At 47.0% G+C, this 19,976-nt stretch overlaps 1 protein-coding gene and 2 pseudogenes across 1 annotated transcript in view; 1 reads left to right on the top strand and 2 right to left on the bottom strand.

Annotated features, from left to right (window-relative positions):
- The first annotated feature begins 429 nt into the window (after window positions 1-429).
- The window catches only part of Spats2 (spermatogenesis associated serine rich 2), a 78,340-nt gene continuing 58,793 nt past the window's right edge, over window positions 430-19,976 (top strand). Inside the window, exon 1 of the mRNA XM_021183323.2 lies at window positions 430-626. The gene's annotated coding sequence lies outside the window, so the exon portion shown is untranslated. The remainder of the gene's footprint in view (window positions 627-19,976) is intronic.
- On the bottom strand, window positions 7,242-7,342 carry LOC115029495 (small nucleolar RNA SNORA40; annotated as a pseudogene).
- Window positions 9,786-16,482, bottom strand: LOC147000706 (large ribosomal subunit protein eL33 pseudogene; annotated as a pseudogene).

The following is a 19,976-nucleotide window of genomic DNA, read 5'->3' as shown; positions in this document are numbered from 1 at the left end:
TTCCCGCACGCGGACGCGAGTACGCGCCCCGCTCGTCTCGCCGCCGTTCCTTCCCGTTTGGCCCCCGACCCGCTCCTTCAACCCCTCAGGGAATTAATTCCCCGTCTCCCGCAACTCAGGCGCGCGAACCCCGCGCGAAGGGAGAGCGCCTGAGAGGAGCGGTAACCCGGCCGCGCGCCCCGGTCCCCTCGGCTCGGGTCTCCCGCGTGCGGCGCATCGGGGTCGCGCCGGCGCGAGCACGCGCCCTGCGCTCCGGCTGGCGGGGGGCGCACGCACGAGCGCGCGCGCGCGCGGGCTCCGAGGCGGGGCGAGAGGGGCGAGCGGCAGCGCGAGTGCGGGCGGACGAGGGTCGCTGTGGATCCGCGGGCACTCGGGCCCCAGCCGCGCCTGCGAGGCTCTGCCCGGCCGCCCGGCGGACGAGGGACGCGGGGAAGGCGGCGGTGGGGGCGGGGCGGCGTCGGGCCTCGGGCGAGCTGGGGGAGGAGCGCGGCAGCGACGGCGGCGGCTCCGGAGGACGAGGGCGAGGAGGAGGCGGAGGCTCTTCTTTCCTCATCCCAGACCCGGGAGCGTCCGGAACGCAGAGCCCGGAACTGGGGGACGCGGCGGCTGCAGGGAGCCCGGGCTAGGTGAGGCTGGGGGTGTTGGGTGAAGTGGGTGGCGGGGGCGAGAGGGGCCGGAGGTGGAGGGAGGGCTCGAGGAAGGGAAAAGAGGGAAGGGGCAGTTGTTGGGGGTTGGGGTACCGAGAGGAGGGGGACCGGGAGCCCTGTGGGACCCGCCGTGTGGAGAGGGCCGCGGGTTTCTGGGGTTAAAGGGGGAGCGAAGCACACGGGTCCGAGTTGGGGAGTTTCCAGAGGATAGGCCGGAGAAACAATGGAGTGAGGGGGACTCTGGCGTGAGCGTGTGTGCGGTCCTAGATTTAAGAAACTACGTGCGGGGGGGATCGGAAAGAATGAAATAATGGGTCGATTGAAATGTGAAGTACGGCGAGATGGGCATGTGTAAAAGTCTTCTGCATTGTGTCAGGACGCAAGTGCCATCATGGGACTTAAAGGGTAGAAGGACAATTTCGGAATTTGAGAGGAAACCGGACTAGAAAAGGCAAAGAGAGGCAAAGAAATACGAGTTTGGTTTTGAATTAAACCAGAGCCTAGGATAGAGGTGCACAAGAGGGGCTTCGTCTCCTAATTCATCCAAGATGATTGGATTTTTTTGGGGGTGGGGGGGAGTGGGCTAGTCTTGGCCCCTTGCTAAGGCATGCAAGCCCTTCTCCCAGTAATTTTATTATTATTATTTATAGTTCATTTGGTTGTAAGGCAAAACTGTAATATTTATTCTCGATCAGCTCAGCAGACTACTGTATATAATTTCTCCGTATTTATGGAAGCAAGAGAGAACACATTACCAGCAGTACTCTCCCATGAGCGAGGTCAGCGATACTGCGGAGTTGAAGATGTTTGGGTTGAAAAGTAATGAATAACTGTGATTTTTTTTTTTTCTTTTTAAATTTAAGTTGTCTGTCTTTTGCTAGAATTTTCGTTTCCCAGTGAGAAATGTTCCGGCTGGAAAAAAAAATGTTCATAAACTACCTAATTCTGGTTTTGTGCTTGGGGGAAGGGAGCTTGGGTTTTTGTTTTTAGAAATTGTTCAGGGATGCTGATTCCTAGTGCTCAAACTGCCTCCACATTCTCGCATTTTTGAGTTTAGGTGGTTTGGGAGTCCTGTGAATAAGTATTTCAGGGTTATGGACTTTGCATTCCACCCCCCCTCAGGCTCCCCCCTTGGGGTGGTCTTAGTCTTTATCAGTAACCTAGGCTGGCTTGTGACCTATTGTGTAACCCCAGTTAGCCTTGAAGTAAAAAGTTCTTTTGCCTCAGACTCCCAGCTGCTGGGATTACAGCTGTGAGGCTGGGCCTGTATCTTCTTTATACTTTGATTTCCAGGCCAAATTTGATACAGCACTGACTGGAAGATCACTGATTCTGAAGCTATAATTATCATTATGCATTCATAGATGTGTGCGTTAAGCTTTTCATTGGTGAGACAGTGAAGTTTTGCTGACTCATCTAAACTAAAATTTCTGGGCAGTCATCCGTTTATAGTTTTCAGCTGTGTTTCTGATAACGGGCAGCATTAGGCCACCTTTTAAATATCCAAAAAATCATGACCTAAAATGCACCTTTAAAAATTCTTACTGAGAGCCTGATGGTGGCCATGCATGCTTTTAATCCCAGCACTCAGGAGGCAGAAGCAGGCAGATCTCTGTGAATTCGAGGCCAGCCTGGTTTACAAAATGAATTCCAGGACAGCCAGGGCCGCGCACAGAAATCCTATCTTGGAAAACAAAAAAAAATTAAAAATAAATGAAAAAAACTTAAAAATTAGAAAAAAAATTCTTTTTATTTTTAAATGAGGCGTGTGTCAGTGTTTTTGTGCATTCTAGCGCAGTGTCCCCAGAGGCTAGACGAGGGGTTGGGATTCCCTGGAACGGGAGGTGAGTCTCCTGAGGTGGTTACTGGGACTCGGACTCTGATCCTCTGCAAGAGCGGTACACACGCTTAACCACTAGACCTTTTGTCAGGTCTCTTCTAGAGTCGCTATCACTCTGCAGCCCAAGCTGCCCTGTGATTCTTAATTCTGTCTCAGCCTCCAGAGTTGTGGGGTTACAGGCACATGAGGCAGCCATGCCTGGATAAATGGTTCTTTTCCTTCTACAAGGGTCAAGTGAGAAGCCAGAGGTACTGCTGCAGGAGTGTAAGCTCAGCGCTTGGGAAGTAGGGTCAGAGGCTCAAGGGCCTCCACCTTTGCGTACATAGTTTGAGATCATCCTGGACTTGCAGTACAGGAGGCCCCGTCTCACCCCTCACCTCCAGGTCAAAGCCAGGAGAGAGTATAGTGTCCCTGGTGAAGTGTGGCTCCTGACCTCGTAAAAGTGCTAGGCGAAGTGCTAAGATTGCTCTTTCATGTATAATCTCGTTAGTCATCACATTTAATATAATTCTCTTTATAAATTTAGAGATTTAAAAAAAAAAAAAAAAGCCAGGCAGCCGTGGCCCACCTCTCTAATCCCAGCACTCGGGAGGCAGAGGCTGGCAGATCTCTGAGTTTGAGGCCAGCCTGGTCTACAGAGTGATTTTCATGATAGCCAGGGCTACACAGCGAAATCTTGTTTAGAAAAACTAAAAACAACAACAACAAAATCAATCAATCAATTCAGAGATGAAATAGTTTGCTGCGGTCACAGAATGAGTGAGTAAGGAAGCCGGATCCAGACCTGTCTCTGTTTGCAAGGCTTCTTTAATTTTCCAGTCCTCCAGCTCCCACCTCCTGCCGGCCAGGATTATAGGGGATTACAGACACACGAAGCTGCAGCCGGAAGGTTCTGGAGGCATGGAACCTAGGGCTTCGTGCACTCTGTCAACTGACTGAGACACATGTGTGCCCCTCTTCTCCTGTGTTTTCGCTCTTTTTCTTCTGAGGCATTCTCACTGTAGCCTTGGCTGACTGGGAGCTCTGTTAGACGGAGGCTGGCCTCAACCTCAACAGAGAGCCGTCCACCTCTGACTCCCACCGCCTCTGCCACCTCCGAGCATCCAGATTAACCGTGTGCCACCAGGCCAGGTGCTCGGGCCCTCTCTTGCTCTGACACAGGTTTCATCTATAGCTCAGGCTCTCCTCCCACCTCAGCCCCCCCAACTGTTGGCGTTGCAGGAATGAACTGGCCTAGTCACCCTTTTCTTTTCTTTTTTTTTGTTTTTCGAGACAGGGTTTCTCTGTGTAGCCCTGGCTGTCCTGGAACTCACTCTGTAGACCAGGCTGGCCTCGAACTCAGAAATCCGCCTGCCTCTGCCTCCCGAGTGCTGGGATTAAAGGCGTGCGCCACCAACGCCCGGCTCTAGTCACCCTTTTCAAAACAGATTGTGTGCTTGCGTGCGTGTGTGTGTGTGTCTGTGTGTGTCTGTGTCTGTGTGTCTGTCCCCGTGTCTGTGTCCGTGTCTGTGTCCGTGTGCAGTGTGTATGCTGAAGCTGGAGTTGCAGGCAGCCATGAGCTTCCTGATGCGGGAACCAAACTCCTCTTCGAGAGCTCCTAAGTGCTAAGCAGCGCTGCCATAAAGCAGTGTGAATCGGTTGAAACTTGAGTCTGTTATGACAACTTCTTGCCTCCCCCTCCCATCCTCTGTCCTTCTGGAGACGGTCCTGTCATCCAGCCCGGTCTCTCCTTAGTCTTTTTGCTTTGCCTTCCAGATGTTGCGATTACAGGCATGTGCACATCTGTCTTGACAACAAACAATGCTTTTGCTTGGGTTGGTTTGTAGGGTAATTCCGTCTGTCCTGTGGCCTTAAAGGCTTCTTGGGTTCTGAAGGTAACAGTGCTAAAACATCTCACTGAGCTTCGTCCTGTGACCGCGCTTTTCCTGTTCAGTACTCACACTGAGCGGAGTCAAGGCAGCCAGTTGCAGAGCCCGAGCCAATTAACTTGGGAAAACAATTGAAAACTGCTCGGTGCTCAAGGGCTCTCCAAGCACCTGTTGATCCCACAGTTGATACTGATATTATATCTAAATATAGACAGGAAACCCAGAATGGATAGAACAGAGAAACAGCTGGGGCCTGAGGGAGGAGCTGTAGGTTACTGGCCAAAACACCAGCGTGATCCTTAGAGGCTGCTCAGGCTATAGATGCTAGTGAATAACAGAAGGGGAGGGAGGGAGGGGAAGGAGGGGAGGGGAGGGCATTTTCTTTTGTTGAGGTGGTGTGTTCCAGGTGCTGAACAGTCAACTTTCTAGGTGCTTTTTTTTTTTTTTTTTTTTTTTTTTTAAAATCACTACCTGTGGTTTCCCACCATAGAGCCAGGGTATTGAAGCTGGGGGTGACAGAGCTACTGTCCTTCTGGAGCCCGTTACTTCTCAGAAGTACAACCGCTTAGACCAGTCTCACTGCCTTCGTAGGAGAGGCTCGGATTTGTTTTGTCTCAGGGAAGGAGGAGCCCCTTCGTCATGCGACCACAAGACACCTGGCGCAGAGCAGGGCTCAGCTTCCTTATACCCTCCCCACCTCCCCAGAGCGTGCATGCAGCGTTAGGAGGATGCCCGACCTCCGACCCGTCCCTTTGTACTGAGGGCCTGATTCTGGGCTCTAGTTAGCAAGGTTTCTTTCTTGGTTGTTTGAGTTATTTATTTATTTATTTATTCATTTATTTATTAATTACTGTGGTAAAATATAAGTCCGGCTCAGGCAGGTCTACACAGGGAGACTCCGTCTCAAATAAACAAAGAAGCAAATAAACCACAATCTTTTACTAAAATGGATTAAACCGGGATCAGGTTAGAGGACCTTTTGACCATTTTAAGTGTACAGACCACAGCATTAGATACTCTCCTGGCTGGACACCATCACCAATATGAACTTTTCTCTTCCAAAATGAAGACGGTCACCGTGTACTAAACAGCAACTCCCCATTTTCCCGTCTGTGCCGAGCCTCTGTCAACCACGATTCTGCTGTTTCCCTCCTGTCCCAGTGAGTGGAGGTATTCTGTGCATTTTGTAGATAATGGGGTTTGTTCTCTCTCTCTCTCTTTGTGTGTGTGTGTGTGTGTGTGCGTGCACGAGTGTGTGTGCACATGCCTGTGTGCACTGGGGATTGAATTTAGGGCCATATGCACTAAGCCATTGAATTCCTGGATTCAAACACGCCTCTTGCCTCATCCTCTCGGGTAGCTGAGCCCAGGTGCTCACCAGAGCATCCTGTAACGCTGTTGATTTGTCTCTCCATCCTCAGTGGGCATCTAGGCTGCTTGATGCCTTTGGGCTATTATGAATAATACCCAGAGTCCTCATGCTCAGTTGTCAGGGATACTGCTGGATCAAGCAAGGCGCTGTGGCTTGTGCCTGCAATCGAAAACTCCAGGGACGGAATCATGGAGGCCTGCCTCTAGTTTAAGGGCAGCCTGGGCTATAGCACTAGACCGTCTTACAAAATACAACTATAACAGTGAAGAATTACTCGACGACCCAGCCACATGTTTTTCCTTTGAGATCAGGTTGTCCTGAAGCCAGACAGGCCTCAGACCTAAGTACACCGTAGATGATTTCAAATTCCCGATCCTCCTGTCTGTCTCTACTAAGCAGGTGCTGGGATGCAAGCATGGGACACTACACCTGACTTGTTTGTTTTTGAGGCACGTACACTCTCTGTAGCCCAAAGTAGAATGGAATTTAATATGTAGTCCAGGTTGGCTTTGTGTTTGTTTGGTTTGTTCTGAAACAGGGTCTCTGTGGAGCCCTGGCTGGCCTTGAACTCAGAGATCCGCCTGCCGGGGATTAAAGGGGTGCGTCCCCATGTCACCCTTCCAGATATAGACCACATGCCTGGCTGTCCACATTTAATGGTTTTGTTTGTTTGTTGGTTGGTTTTTCTTTTTTACTGTATATAATTATTTATTTTTTAAAATGAAGTCAAATAAATTATTATTCAAGGGATTTTATTCCTTTGCTGTCCATTTTCTTTTTCTTTTTTACTGTATATAATTATTTATTTTTAAAAATGAAGTCAAATAAATTATTATTCAAGGGATTTTATTCCTTTGCTGTCCATTTTCTTTTTCTTTTTTACTGTATATAATTATTTATTTTTAAAAATGAAGTCAAATAAATTATTATTTAAGGGATTTGATTCCTTTGCAGTCCATCCAGATCACCTTTCTCAAATGTCATCTAGCCCAGAAGATTTGAGGATTTCTTCAATTTACTTTAGGGAACCTTCAATTATCTTTTTTTTTTTTTTAAGATTTATTTATTTATTATATATGTAAGTACACTGTAGCTGTCTTCAGACACTCCAGAAGAGGAGGTCAGATCTCATTACGGATGGTCGTGAGCCACCATGTGGTTGCTGGGAATTGAACTCAGGACCTCCAGGAGAGCAGTCAGTGCTCTTAACCTCTGAGCCATCTCTCCAGCTCCTTCAATTATCTTTAAACCATTTTAAGGTAGGGTTCACTTGTGTCACCCATCATCTCTGGAGAGTCTTCTCATATCCATTCCTAACACTCAGAACTCTACTCTTTATGAAGGAAATAGCAGTGCAACACTGAAACACACATCCATTCATTGGTATCTTCCAGTTCTGACTCCATAATCAAGACAAGCCTTTAAAAAAAAAAGGAATATTCATCTACTGCATTACCTTTATAAGATAAACTGTATATTGCTAGAACCAACTTCATCAATGACACCTTTGTGCTTACATTCCTTCTTGTATGCATCAAAACTCATACTGAGCAATGAGCTCTGGGTTGCAAAAGAGGATTTATTTTTTGCATCTGTTGGCCTTTGTCCAACAGCTCACATTTAATGTTTTGAGAAAGTTGAGTTACTTCAAAGTGGTAATTTTATTACCTGCTTGGCTGAAGGTGGCACTCAACTCACGTATAAGGGATGGCGCTTGCTCACTGACTCTGTCTGTACAGGCAGGACCCTTGCAGTAGAAATGATTGCAAAGGGGATGCTTTGGTCAGTTTTTCTAATGGAGAAGGAACCATTTGTCCCGTACAGATCTCCTCATCCACACATGCAAATGTGAGTGCCGTCTTCAGAGTGCTGTAGCTATAGAACAATGTCAGTAGCGTAGAGCATTTTCAGTAGGCTTGCCTGGGTGTACTTGTTTCTTCGTTTAGAGAGGTTTTACCTCTATCAGTTGCTGGTTACTATTGGCCTTTTATATTTTTTTCATTCATTGAAAATGATCTAACTGCCAGACACGTGCTTGGTTTTTGTTGTTGTTGCTTGTTTAGTTTTAGTTTTTGTTTTTAGACAAAGGTCTTACCGTTTAGGCTGGTCTGATCTCAGATTCCCTGTGTAATCAAGACTGGCCTGGAAACTTGAGCCAATCCAGACAATGCTTTGCCTCAGGACCCTGAGATTACAGATGTATGCCATCACACCGAGCTACTTCAAGTGTTTGCGATAGCTCACTGCAAAGCTTGACTAGAACAGAAAGTTGAAGTCATTTGATTCCATTCCTTTCTTTTCATGGGTCTGAGTTGTCACATAATACCAAATATAAAGGTTGAAATAGCCACGGCAAATGGTCCCTCAGGATGGTCCCACCTCCCGTTTTATTTTTTCTAAATGTCCCATGGAGGTTAATTATGCCTTCATCTTGCCTATGGTTATTGGGTATTAGAGTGACGCTGGGTTCATACGCTGCTTGCCTGGAGCTTTGTGGAAACTTAGTGAGGCCACGCTTAGCTGTGGAGGGGGTCTCTGAAGCTCAGGCCGACTGTTGGATAGTTGAATTGATCCTGAGCTCTTAAATGTTTGAGGTTTATAAACCCTTTGCTCTGGACAGTGAGGCTTCACCAGAGGCCAGCAGCTACTGTCAAGTGTTCACGCGCAGCTCGGCAGCTCGGAGGCGTGGGTTTTGAAGCACACTTCATCGCTGTTCACATTCTGTTTTGAAACATACTTCATCGCTGTTCACATTCTGTGGAAGCTCCAAACCTTTACGACGTTCGTTCTCAGAGTGAAGATGTGGCTTAGCTTAGTACAGTAGCTAGTGTCCTGTGATGAATTTGTGGTTACTTACAAGCAGGTTAGAAGTGTTGGGGGATTCTCCCCAGTCGCAGGAGGCCTTTTTACTGACCCAGACCCTAAGTTAACATTGGATTGCTGGTAATATAGAGTTTTTTAAAATGCTATTCAACCAGAAGACATGACTATTGGCAGTGGAGTGTACATATGTGTGTGCATTCTTTACTTAGGCTCAAGAGTTTGGGGACTGAAGATAAGACCACTATATAATGTAGTTAAGCCGTGTGTGTGTGTGTGTGTGTGTATGAAAGAATATATTTTAAGCTTGAAAACACTGCTGATATCAGTTCCTTTGGTGTGGGTAGTAGGGCAAACATGAGTTTGTAAAACCTGCATTGTCTTCTATGTAGACTGCATGGCTCTGTTCAGCAGTAATTGGCTTGCTGCTGTTTTAAGCCTACTCTTAGCCCGAGAGCACTGTTTCTCCTTGAATTATCCACTTGGTCTGTGATTATAGCTTGTCGATGTGGTTAGCACACAGCTGGGTCTTGCTGGCCTACTGTTACTTAGATTCTAAGTACGTATTAGTGTGTCGCACAAGTGGCTTTTCTGCCTTTTCTGTTGGGTTATACCTTTATAGTAAGTTGCTTTGTAAGCCCACCTGCATATTCTGAATAAACCCTCTATGTAAGGATCTTATCGAGAAGGGCTCTATTATATTTATATTTTAATTAATTAATTAAGTTTAATTTTATAACAGGATCTCACTATGAGTCCTCATTGGCTTAGAACTTGCTATGAGGCTTTGAACTCACAGAGCTCCAGCTGCTTCTGCAGGAAGGGAACCCAGGTCCTCTGCAAGAGCAACCAGAGCTCTTAACTGTTGAGCCAGCTCTCCAGCCCCTTCCCCTTAAAATTTCATTTTTATTTTATGTGTATAGGTGTATATATGTGTGTGGTGTGTGTGAGTGCGTGAATGTTTGGTGCCCTTTTTTTTAATTTTGGTTTTTCTTTTCCTTTTTTTTTTTTTTTTTGTTTTTTTTTTTTTGTCTTTTTTTTTTTCGAGACAGTGTTTCTCTGTGTAGCCCTGGCTGTCCTGGAACTCACTTTGTAGACCAGGCTGGCCTCGAACTCAGAAATTTGCCTGCCTCTGCCTCCAGAGTGCTGGAGTTAAAGGTGTGTGCCACCACGCCTGGCTCTCTCTCTTTTTTTTTTTTTTAAGAGCACAAATCTACTTTTATTTACTTTCCATTAGTTTAAATCCAGGATGGGTACAGCATCACTCTGATTCTGTGTCTAATGGCCTCTGCAGGAAGGTTGCTTCGGAATTTGGGACGAACCATACCATGGTTTCCGTGGGCCCCAGTTACTTTTCCCCGGATCACTTTGGGTTTGTTTGGTTTGCCTCCAGGAGTCGCTGTATTATTTTTTTGCTTTACATACATAACGCACATCTCTTGCCTAAGTAGAACTTCGTTTCATCTCAGGCATAAACATCTCCAATTTTAAGAAGAGCCATGCGTTCTCTTTGGTTCCAGAGATCTCCCTTGTAGCCAGCAAAAATGGCCTTGCACCACGCCTTCCAGACAGACTTGCTTTTTGAAGTCCTGTTCCCAGCAGGCCTCCACGGGCGCCAAGATGGCGGAAAGATTACTTTGGTTTTTTGAGACAGGGTTTCTCTGTGCAGTCCTGGCTGTCCTGGAACTCACTCTGTAGACCAGGCTGGCCTCAAACTCAGAAATCTGCCTGGCTCTGCCTCCAGAGTGCTGGGATTAAAGGCCTGCGCCACCACGCCCGGCTGTTTGGTGCTCTTGAAGAATAGAAGAGGGTGTCATCTCTGGAACTGGAGTTGCAGATGGTTGTGAGCCTCCGTGTGGGTGCTGGGAACCTAACCCGGCCTCTTTGAAAGATCAGCAAGTGCTCTTAGCTGTGGGGCCATCGCTCCAGCTACAGTTTTGATTGGACAATGAAACTGCTAACATAGAATTCTTTTTTTTTTTTTTTTTTTTTTGGTTTTTCGAGACAGGGTTTCTCTGTGTAGCCCTGACTGTCCTGGCACTCACTTTGTAGACCAGGCTGGCCTCGAACTCAGAAATCCGCCTGCCTCTGCCTCCCGAGTGCTGGGATTAAAGGCGTGCGCCACCACGCCCGGCTCATAGAATTCTTATATATTCTTCTGTTGGCCACTGTGAAAAGACAGGATCTTCCCATAGCCCTGGCTCGCTTTGTAGATCAGGCTAGCCTTGAGCTAACTGTTTTCCTCCTGTTTTATGTGTATGGATATTTTGTCTATATGCAGTCTGTACACGCTGTGCATGTCTGGTGTCCTTGGAGGCCCGAAGAGGGCATTAGAAGTCCTGGCCCTGGAGTTCTAGACGGTTGTGAGCTGCCTTGTGAGTGCTGGGAACTGACCCTGGGCCCTCTTCAAGAGCAGCCAGTGCTCTTTAACTTCTGAGGCTCAGAATTACAATCCTACCTGACTTTAACAATTAATAATTTGTGGTCCTGAATTATACTTCTTCAGTTGAGCATCCTTTAAGAAAAAAAAAAAATGTGTGTGTGTGTGCATCTGTGTGCCTGTGTGTGTGTTTGCATGAGTTTGTGTGCTTTGTGTGTGCAGCAGCCTGTGGAGAACTGAAGAGGGCACCATATCCCGTAGAACTGGAGTTACCCACAGTCGTGGTTTGCCCTGTGGGTGCTGGGAATTGAACCAGGGTCCTCTGGAAGAGCAGTAAGTGTTCTTCATCACTCAGACATCTCATGTCTCAGCCACAGTTGAGTAGTTTATCATGTGTTGCTTGCCTTCTTGTATCTTCTCTAGAGGAATAAGTTTGATGTCTTTTGCCCATTTTTAGAATTAATTAAATCCATCAATTAATTTTGGGACAGGGTCTCTATGTAGCCAAGGCTGGCCTGGTGCTAGCTTTAGACACGTAATCCCCTTGTTTCAGATTCCCTGTGACGGTTGAACCTCAGTGGCTAGGAACACTTACCTCTCTTAGTGTAGCACACTAACATGGTTTGCACTCAATAAATATTAGCTGATACCACAGTTATCATTACATTTGCTGTCTCTGACCCGAATTGCAGAAAATATTGCTTACTTTTTTCAAAGTAGGAGGTGAGTCTGCAAAGATCTATGTTTATTGTCAGTTAAAGCTTCCCTGTCAGAGCTGATATTTTGCTTTTAATTAATGCCTTGACTCCTCAGTGTCTAAGTTGTCCTCAGTGCCGTTCCTGACAGCTGTCTGGGGTCCGAATGCTCTGCCCAGCTAGGAATTGTGGGTAGACAAAGAAAAGCTCTTTCTGGGCTGACAGCCCTTGAGCCCTTGAGTACCAGTTTAGAGGCTGATCTGGTGGATCCAGAGACTTGCAGCCCTAAGCCCTGAAACTGGATTGTTGCTCTAAGCTTTAGAAGACATTGCCGTACAGTTTTAGGCTGGCTAGTTGAGGCGTGTTGCTCTGGGCTTTAACCACCGTTGAGTGGCAGCTAATCACAAGCCTCAGCTTCCAGAGGCAGTGTGGGGCAGCCCACCTCAGCAGGGAACAGCAGATGGATAAGCCTCAGGTGCCAATCTCTTGGCCCTAAGTGACAGCCTTAGGGGCTCTTGGGTCCAGGATATCACAGTCCTCAGCTCTTGACTGTGGCCAGTTTTACAGTCCTCATACCTAGGGTCTCTGAACTGCTTGGCTCTTTAGAGTTAGCACTGCTTTGGAAATCTTCACTGACCGGGTCCTGTAACCTGGTCCTCTTCCTTTGTCCCTGATGTCCCTAGGCCTCTGCTCCCTGCGGTGCCTCTGCCAATGTCACTGCTGCTGTCCTTAGCCTGCTACCACTTGCTGCTGCTTCTGCTGTCCTTCCTTCTTGTTCCGAGCTTAGCCTGCTCAACTGGTGGTAAAGGACAAAAGAAGGCTAGAAAGGACTGGGTGCTGAACTGTCTTTGGTTCCAGAACTCACGCTACCTACCAGCAGAGGACGTTCAAGGCCAGCATTGGCTACATGGTGAATTTAAGGCCAGCTTGAGCTATATGAGACCCAAACTAAAAAAATTATTTTATTGTATTTTTGGACAAGAAGGCTGGTCATGTAGATGTAGCTCAGTGGTAATGCACTTGCCTGCTATGTGTGTGAGGGTCTGGGTTCTCTCTCTAGTACTAACAACCAAAAAGAGATAGTAAGACTCCGTCTCAGTTTTTTTTTCCTTCCCTCCATGTTTATTAAAACTGACAGAAAGAACCTGTACAAGAAATATATCAAATTGGGGGGTCGAGATCTGCTCAGCAGTTAAAAGCAGTCTGGTTCCTAGCACACATGTGCAGTGGTTCAGAGTTGCCGCAGCTCCAGCTCCAGAGGATCTAATGCTTTCTTCCAGCCTCTGTGAGCACCCATGCACGCATGGGAGATACACAGATATGATTATACGTAAAAAAAGAAAACCAAACCCCACAAAACCAAGTTGGGGTTAAAAGCATTGACTGTTCTTCCAGAGGACCTAGGTTTGAATCCCAGCACCCAATCGCTTTGAAACAGTAATCTTGAGAGACATTATCAGTTAGGAGTGCCTCTGCCCCTCTGCCCCTCTGCATCATCTGTCTCTCCTGTGATAGCCTTCCTTTTCTTAGATTTCACTTTCTAAGAGTCACCAGCCACGGGTAGGGTATCCAGAGGCAGTCTGTCTGGAAGAGTTCATTTCCCAAGCGCTGATTCTTGCTCTACCGGTTCTGTCCCAGCTTGAAGGCCTGTGTCAATGCTGATCAACATCTATTCAGGGGGTCATTCCAGGGCCCTGCTGTGTTCCATCTTTCAGTTCAGCTCATGTCCTCAGCTTACCAACAACGCTTCCTCCTGTTGATGCTGCCTCTGTTTTCCAGCTTTTGGGTCAATCCTCCTGCCTCAGCCTCTAGAGTGCCATGACCTCTGTACCAGTCACACTACAGTCCCTCATTCCACCTATCATGGCTCAGCTCACAAATGAAAAGCTGTGTTTGCACCAGTCCCGGGCCGCCTGCTGGCCACTGAGGGAGTTGCTGCTTTTTTAGCCTGGGTGAAAATAGCTTCAGGGTCATTTTGATCCACTGAGACCTGTGAGGCAAGCAGATGTCCAGCCCTAACTGAAGCTCTTGGGGCTGAGACGGTGCCTGTTGAAGCAGCTGTGACCGCCCGCCCGCCCGCTCTGCAGATTCCTCAAGGCTGAAGCAGCAAGCAGCTGTGGCAGCCATGCAGATTCCTCACGGCAGAGCAGCAGTGCTCGTGAAAGCAGGCTGTCTCACTGCTTGAAGTCTGGACAAGGGATGGATCTAACAGCTATCAGTTACAGAGCCCTTTGCAAAGGGAGAATAGATATTAAAGATGCTCTGACTAAATTGAACGTTAACAGTGAACTTGCAGTATAGTGCTTCACTCTCCCTGAGTCTCTCAGGAGATCGTCTGGTTGGGTTATAGGTGATGTTTAGACAGTTTTTCCTTCATCCCTTCCTGATAAGAGACAGGTGCTTGTAAATGCCACAGGATGTCTCTGGGAAGTGGCTGGGTTGGGGAAGCCCACTCTTTCCCTTTAATGGCTCCAGTGATGCATTGCTCTCCCCATCCCTACTTGATGCTGGCGAAGGTGGGAGGCAAGCAGGTTCCCCGCTGAGCTGGGTGTCAGCCCGGGATTACCATCGTCTTTAGGCTGCTCTAATGTGGCCTTGTGAGCTGGTCAGGGAAGACAGAAGACAGGAGATCAAAATCGGTATTAACTTAGACTTTCACTCGGCATGGAGGATCTTTTGTTTGTTTGTTCAACAAGCAAGGTCTTACTGTGTAGTCCAGTGTAGCCTCGAATCTAATCCTCCTGCCTCAGCCTGCTGAGCCGTGGGATCCGGGGAGTGCATCCCTGTGCCACCTTGACTTGATGACTATTTTCTGACAGCGCTGTGGGTGGACGACTGCTCATTTCGTGCTGCTGTGATTTAGACTGGGGTGGTTGTCTTAAGCACAGCATACAGAAGGCGGAACACAAATCTAAACCTGAAAATTTTTTTTGGAATAAGTGGTTTGGATCGTGTGTATTCAGCAACTAGGGATGCCGTCTGATGCCCGCTCGCTCTCTGTGTTATGTAGCTTTGTCCTGAGCTCCCCCTGTCCATCAGGTCTCTGTACCCATTTCTGTGACTTGTGTCTACAGCACCATTGGGTTGAATGAGTTTTATTTTATGTATCTAGGTTTTTTTTTTTAATTTATTTTATTACAGGTTGTGTATTCCCTTTTAAATATTATTTATTGATTGACTGATTGATTGATTGATTGGTTGATTATGTGTATCTATCTATCTAATCTGTGGTGTGCATGCAGATGTCAGAATGCAGGTAGACATCAGAGGTTACCTTTCGAGACTTGTACCACTTTCTGCCATGTGGGGTCCAGGAACGAAGCTTAGGTTTTCAGGGCTTGGTAGCAGGTTCCATCCCCTGAGGCCTTCTCACACCTAACTCCTGATTTTTGTTTTGTTATTCTGAGGTAGAGTCTTGCTGGACAGCCTTGCCCTGGTTGGCCTGGCTCTTGCTCTGTGCTCAGGCTGGACTCAGACTTGAGGCACTTGCGGCCGCCTCATCCTTCCCAGTGCTGGGATCCCAGGCAGCACCACACACTTGTAGCCCCATTTCTCTGATGAGCATCTTCGACTTGTTATTTCTTTTATCACCTGTAATAAGATGCCCTTCTGTCTGTGTACTACTAGGAAGTGGAACCAGGCACAAATGAATAGTCTGCGGAAGGACCACTGAGGCAGCTGAGAAATTGTAAAGATGTAAATGAAGCCCATCACGGTGGTGCAAGCCTGTAATCCTAGCATGCAGCAGGCCGAGGCAATAACATTGTGAATTCCAGGCCAGTTAGATTCCATAGCAAGATCCCTGAGTCCAGAGAAGGAGGGAACCAAGATAAACCAGTGGTGAGCCCATCATTTAGAACTGTGCAGCAGGTGACTCGCCTCTCAGCTGAGGCCTGGTGAAGCCACAGAGAGGGAGGGCAACCTTTGGGGGAATATGAACTGGTTCCCATTTGAATTTACACATCCTGCAGGCTACCAAAATCTCAAATGGAGATTTTACATTAAAAGTTGTTTCAATGGAGCTGAAGAGCTGGCTCAACAGTTAATGGCATTGACTGCTCTTCAGAGAAGATCTCGGCTTGGCAGCTCATAGCCAGCCATAACTCCAGTTTCAGGGGCTCCTGTCTTAGTTACTCTTCTACGGTGTGTACAGACACCATGGCCAAGGCAACTTACAACAGAAAGCATTTGACTGGGAGTTGCTTACAGTTTCGAGAGGCAGTGCATGTCTGTCATGGCAGGAAACGTGGCAGCAGGCAGGCAGGATTGGCACTTGAGCAGAGCTGAGAGCTTACATCTGAGCCACAGGTACAAGGGAGAGAAACTGGGCCTGCTGTGAGGTTTTGAAACCCCAAAGCCTGCCACAAGCAACACACCTCCTCCAGCAAAGCCTACCTCCTAATCCCTCTGCAGATCGGTCCACCAACTAGGGACTGACCACTTAAATATGTAAGCCTGGGCCATTCTCATTCAAACCACCACAGATGCAGTGTACTCCTCTGCCTTTTGTGGGCACTGGGAACACTGTGCAGACATGTAAGCCAGCAAATCACCTATACACCTAAAATAAAAAACAAATTAAAAAGCACACAAGCTGTTTGAAGGTTGGGAATGTATAGCTCTGTTGGTGGAGTGCTTCTGTAGCTTTCTAGAGGCTCTGGATTTGACCCACAACAATGCTTACGTAAATCTGGGGCTGTGGCACCCCTGTCTAGGCTTTTCAGGGTAGAGGCTGGTACTGAGGTCATTCCTTGCTGTGTATTGAGCTCAAAGCTACTCTAGGATGCATGAGAGGAGAGCCCCCTGTCTTTAAACAAAAAGTTGTTTAAGAGTCTAGTACCAGCCTGGTGGCGGCGGCATACGCCTTTAACCCCAGAACTCAGACTCTGCCACCCAGAGGCAGGCAGATGTCTGAGAGTCGAATACCCACACTCCTAAGCATGTAATAGATTTGTGTATTGCTTTTCTTTTCTTTTTTTTTTTTAAAGATTTATTTATTTATTATATGTAAGTACACTGTAGCTGTCTTCAGACACTCCAAAAGAGGGCGCCAGATCTCGTTACGGATGGTTGTGAGCCACCATGTGGTTGCTGGGATTTGAACTCTGGATCTTCGGAAGAGCAGTCGGGTGCTCTTACCCACTGAGCCATCTCACCAGCCCGTGTATTGCTTTTCCTGTTCACTTTTTCCAGATTAGTAGAGGCCCAGGAACTTGGAATATATATAACAATAAAAACTGTCAGCTGTGTCTGATTTCCAGATATGTTTAGCTATTAAAGAGGGGGCTGGAAAGATGGCTTAGAAGCTCAGAGAGCTTAACTGCTCCCTTCCAGAGGACATGTGTTTGGTTCCCAGCACTCAAGTCAGGCATCTCGAAGCTGCCTGGGACTCTAGCTCTTGCAGAAGACCTGGTCCTAAGCAGGTTTCAAGCTGGAGTTCTCTCTCCTGAGCCCCTTGAGTGCTTTTAGGCACACACTATCATCTGGATGTGTCTCCGTCTTTGACATCTTATGTTGACTAGTAGGAGCGGTTTTAAATTTTTCTAAGAAGAGTTTTCTTTAATGTGTATGAATATTTTGCCTACATGTAAGTCTATGTACCATGAGTGTGAGTGTGCCTGGTACCTGAAGAGCTTCACAAGGCATCATGTCCTCAGGAATTGGAGTTAGGGATGGTTGTGAACCTCTGTGTGGGTGCTGGGAACTGAACCTGGAGCAGCTAGGGCTTTTAACTGTAGGGCCCTCTCTCCAGCCCCAGGAGTGGTTTTGCTGAGACAGGCTCAGTTGAACTCAATCCCTGTCACCTGAGTGCTGGTCTTGGATGCACCACCACCTGACTCCTGACTCAGCAGTCTTCAGGGTTTTTTTTGTTTGTTTGTTTTGTTTTGTTTTGTTTTTTGAGACAGGGCTTCTCTGTGTAACCCTGGCTGTCCTGGAACTCACTCTGTAGACCAGGCTGGCCCCGAACTCAGAAATCCACCTGCCTCTGCCTCCCAACTGCTGGGATTAAAGGCATGTGCCACCCCTGGCCAATCTTCAGTTTTATTAAGCGTCTGCTATAGCCAAGGCTAGTGTTGATCCTCCAGGCCTCTGCCTCTGCCTCCTGAGTGTTAAGATTATTGGCACGTGCCACCATGGGCCTCTGGTTGTTTCTGATGACAGTTTTTCTTCAGTGCTGGAGATCAGACTCAGTTTCATCTGATCTCTGGGTAAGTACTCTACTAATGAGCTCCGTCCCAGTCGTTTAATTTTTATTTAAATTATTTTTAAACATATTGAGTGTTTTGCCAGCATGTATATGTATCTACCTCGTGCGTGCCTGGATCCCTGGAACTGGAGTTGAAGTTGGTTGAGAGTCACCATGTGGATGGGTGCTGAGATCCAGACCTGGGGCTCTGCAAGCTCACGGCTGCTGAGCCGCCTGTCTCTGCAGCCCCGGGGCCTCTCTTTCCTTTTCTTTTCTTTTCTTTTCTTTTCTTTTCTTTTCTTTTCTTTTCTTTTCTTTTCTTTTCTTTTCGTGTGTGTGTGAGAGAGAGAGAGAGAGAGAGAGAGAGAGAGAGACAGACAGACAGACAGACAGACAAGGACTCACTGTGTAGCTTAGGCTGGCCTCTAGATTACTTGTGCGTACCACCATGCTCAGCAGTTTCTGACGGGTCTGATGTTAGTTTTATTAAAATATTAGACCTTTTGAACAAAGCAAAGGTGGCTGGGTAGTTGTGGGGGGTTCGTTGGGAAATCAGTGCTTACCAAGTTGAAAGTTTGTGCAGACAGGCTAGCATAGCTGTGCAGTAGGTCCTGTGACGCAGCGCTGGACACAAGCAGGCAGGAAGATTGTGAGTTCCAGGCCGTTGTGCACGAGACAAAAGCAAAACAAACAAATCTTTTTTTTTTTTTTTTTTGGTTTTTCGAGACAGGGTTTCTCTGTATAGCCCAGGCTGTCCTGGAACTCACTTTGTAGACCAGGCTGTCCTCGAACTCAGAAATCCGCCTGCCTCTGCCTCCCGAGTGCTGGGATTAAAGGCGTGCGCCACCACGCCCGGCTTTTTTTTTTTTTTTTTTTAAAGTAGGACCTAAATATTTGCCCTGTGAGCAAGAGAGATCCCATTTCCCTTTGGACTAGAAGGCTTCTCTTTGCTATTAGTCCGAAAGTCCAGACAGATATTTCAGTCGGCCATGTTGTGTGGTTGTAGTGGTGCATGCCTTTAATCTCAGCACTGAGGAGACAGAAGCAGGCCAGTCTTTGAGATCCAGTTCTTTCAGTGGCAGAGTGGCAACCTGCCTCAAACAATAACAACAAAAGAAGAACAAACACAACCCCAAGTGCATTATGGGTTAGATAGATGGTTTTGGTTTTTTCAAACCGAGATTCTGCTATGTATCCCAGGTTAGCCTTGGACGCCCAGCAGTCTTCTTGCTTTAGCCTCCAAGTGCTGGGACTAAGGTATGCCCCCAACCTTCCTTTCCTTTTTATGAATTAATCAGAATAGTGATGCAAAGGCTCTTTAAATAGTTCAGTGCATGGAGTAGTCTTGGGTAGGGGCTAAGAGCAATTGCTGCTCTGATCTTGTAAGGACCTGGGTTTCTCACTCCTAGAATACCAGTTCCAAGGGGTCTGGTTGCTTTCTTCTGGGCGCTGCATGCCCTGCCTGCGCGCGTGTGGTGCATTTACCATGCTTTCGAAACACTCATGCACATAATAAAATAAAAATAAATCTTAGGCATAGTTTCAAATACCTGTATTATTCACTATGTAAAGCATCATCATAAAACAGGATATATATTTTATTCCTTAAGGTGCCTTACTAAATTATGACTATATTTTTCTTGGTATTTTCTAAAACAAACATTTAACTATCTAGAAAAAAGTGAAGAAAGGTTAATTAAACTGCTGCTAAATAATTCAGGGTGTTTTAGTGACTTAGCAGATGAAAGCTAGCACTTTGAAAATGTCTATTTGGAAGTCCTCACAGGACGGGGAAAGCAATTACTTTTCCGTAGGTCCGCGCTGCCTTCCCTCCCCTGCTGCTCTTCTCTTCCACTATGCCTTTCCCATTCTGTTGGAGACAGCTAGTTTTTGTCTGAAGTGGCTTTAATTTTCCTGCAGAAGTTATGTTTAATTGTAATTGCAAACTGTACATTAAGAATCTAAACATGGGCTGGTGAGATGGCTCAGTGGGTAAGAGCACCCGACTGCTCTTCCGAAGGTCCAGAGTTCAAATCCCAGCAACCACATGGTGGCTCACAACCATCCGCAACGAGATCTGGTGCCCTCTTCTGGAATGTCTGAAGACAGCTACAGTGTACTTACATATAATAATAAATAAATAAATCTTTAAAAAAAAAAAAAGAAT

This window comes from Mus caroli, unplaced genomic scaffold (genome assembly GCF_978045245.1).
Source record: "Mus caroli unplaced genomic scaffold, Mus_caroli_1 scaffold_16, whole genome shotgun sequence".
Classification (NCBI taxonomy): Eukaryota; Metazoa; Chordata; class Mammalia; order Rodentia; family Muridae; genus Mus; species Mus caroli.
The sequence above is the reverse complement of the archived record's forward strand: the minus strand, read 5'-3'. Positions and strand labels throughout refer to the sequence as shown.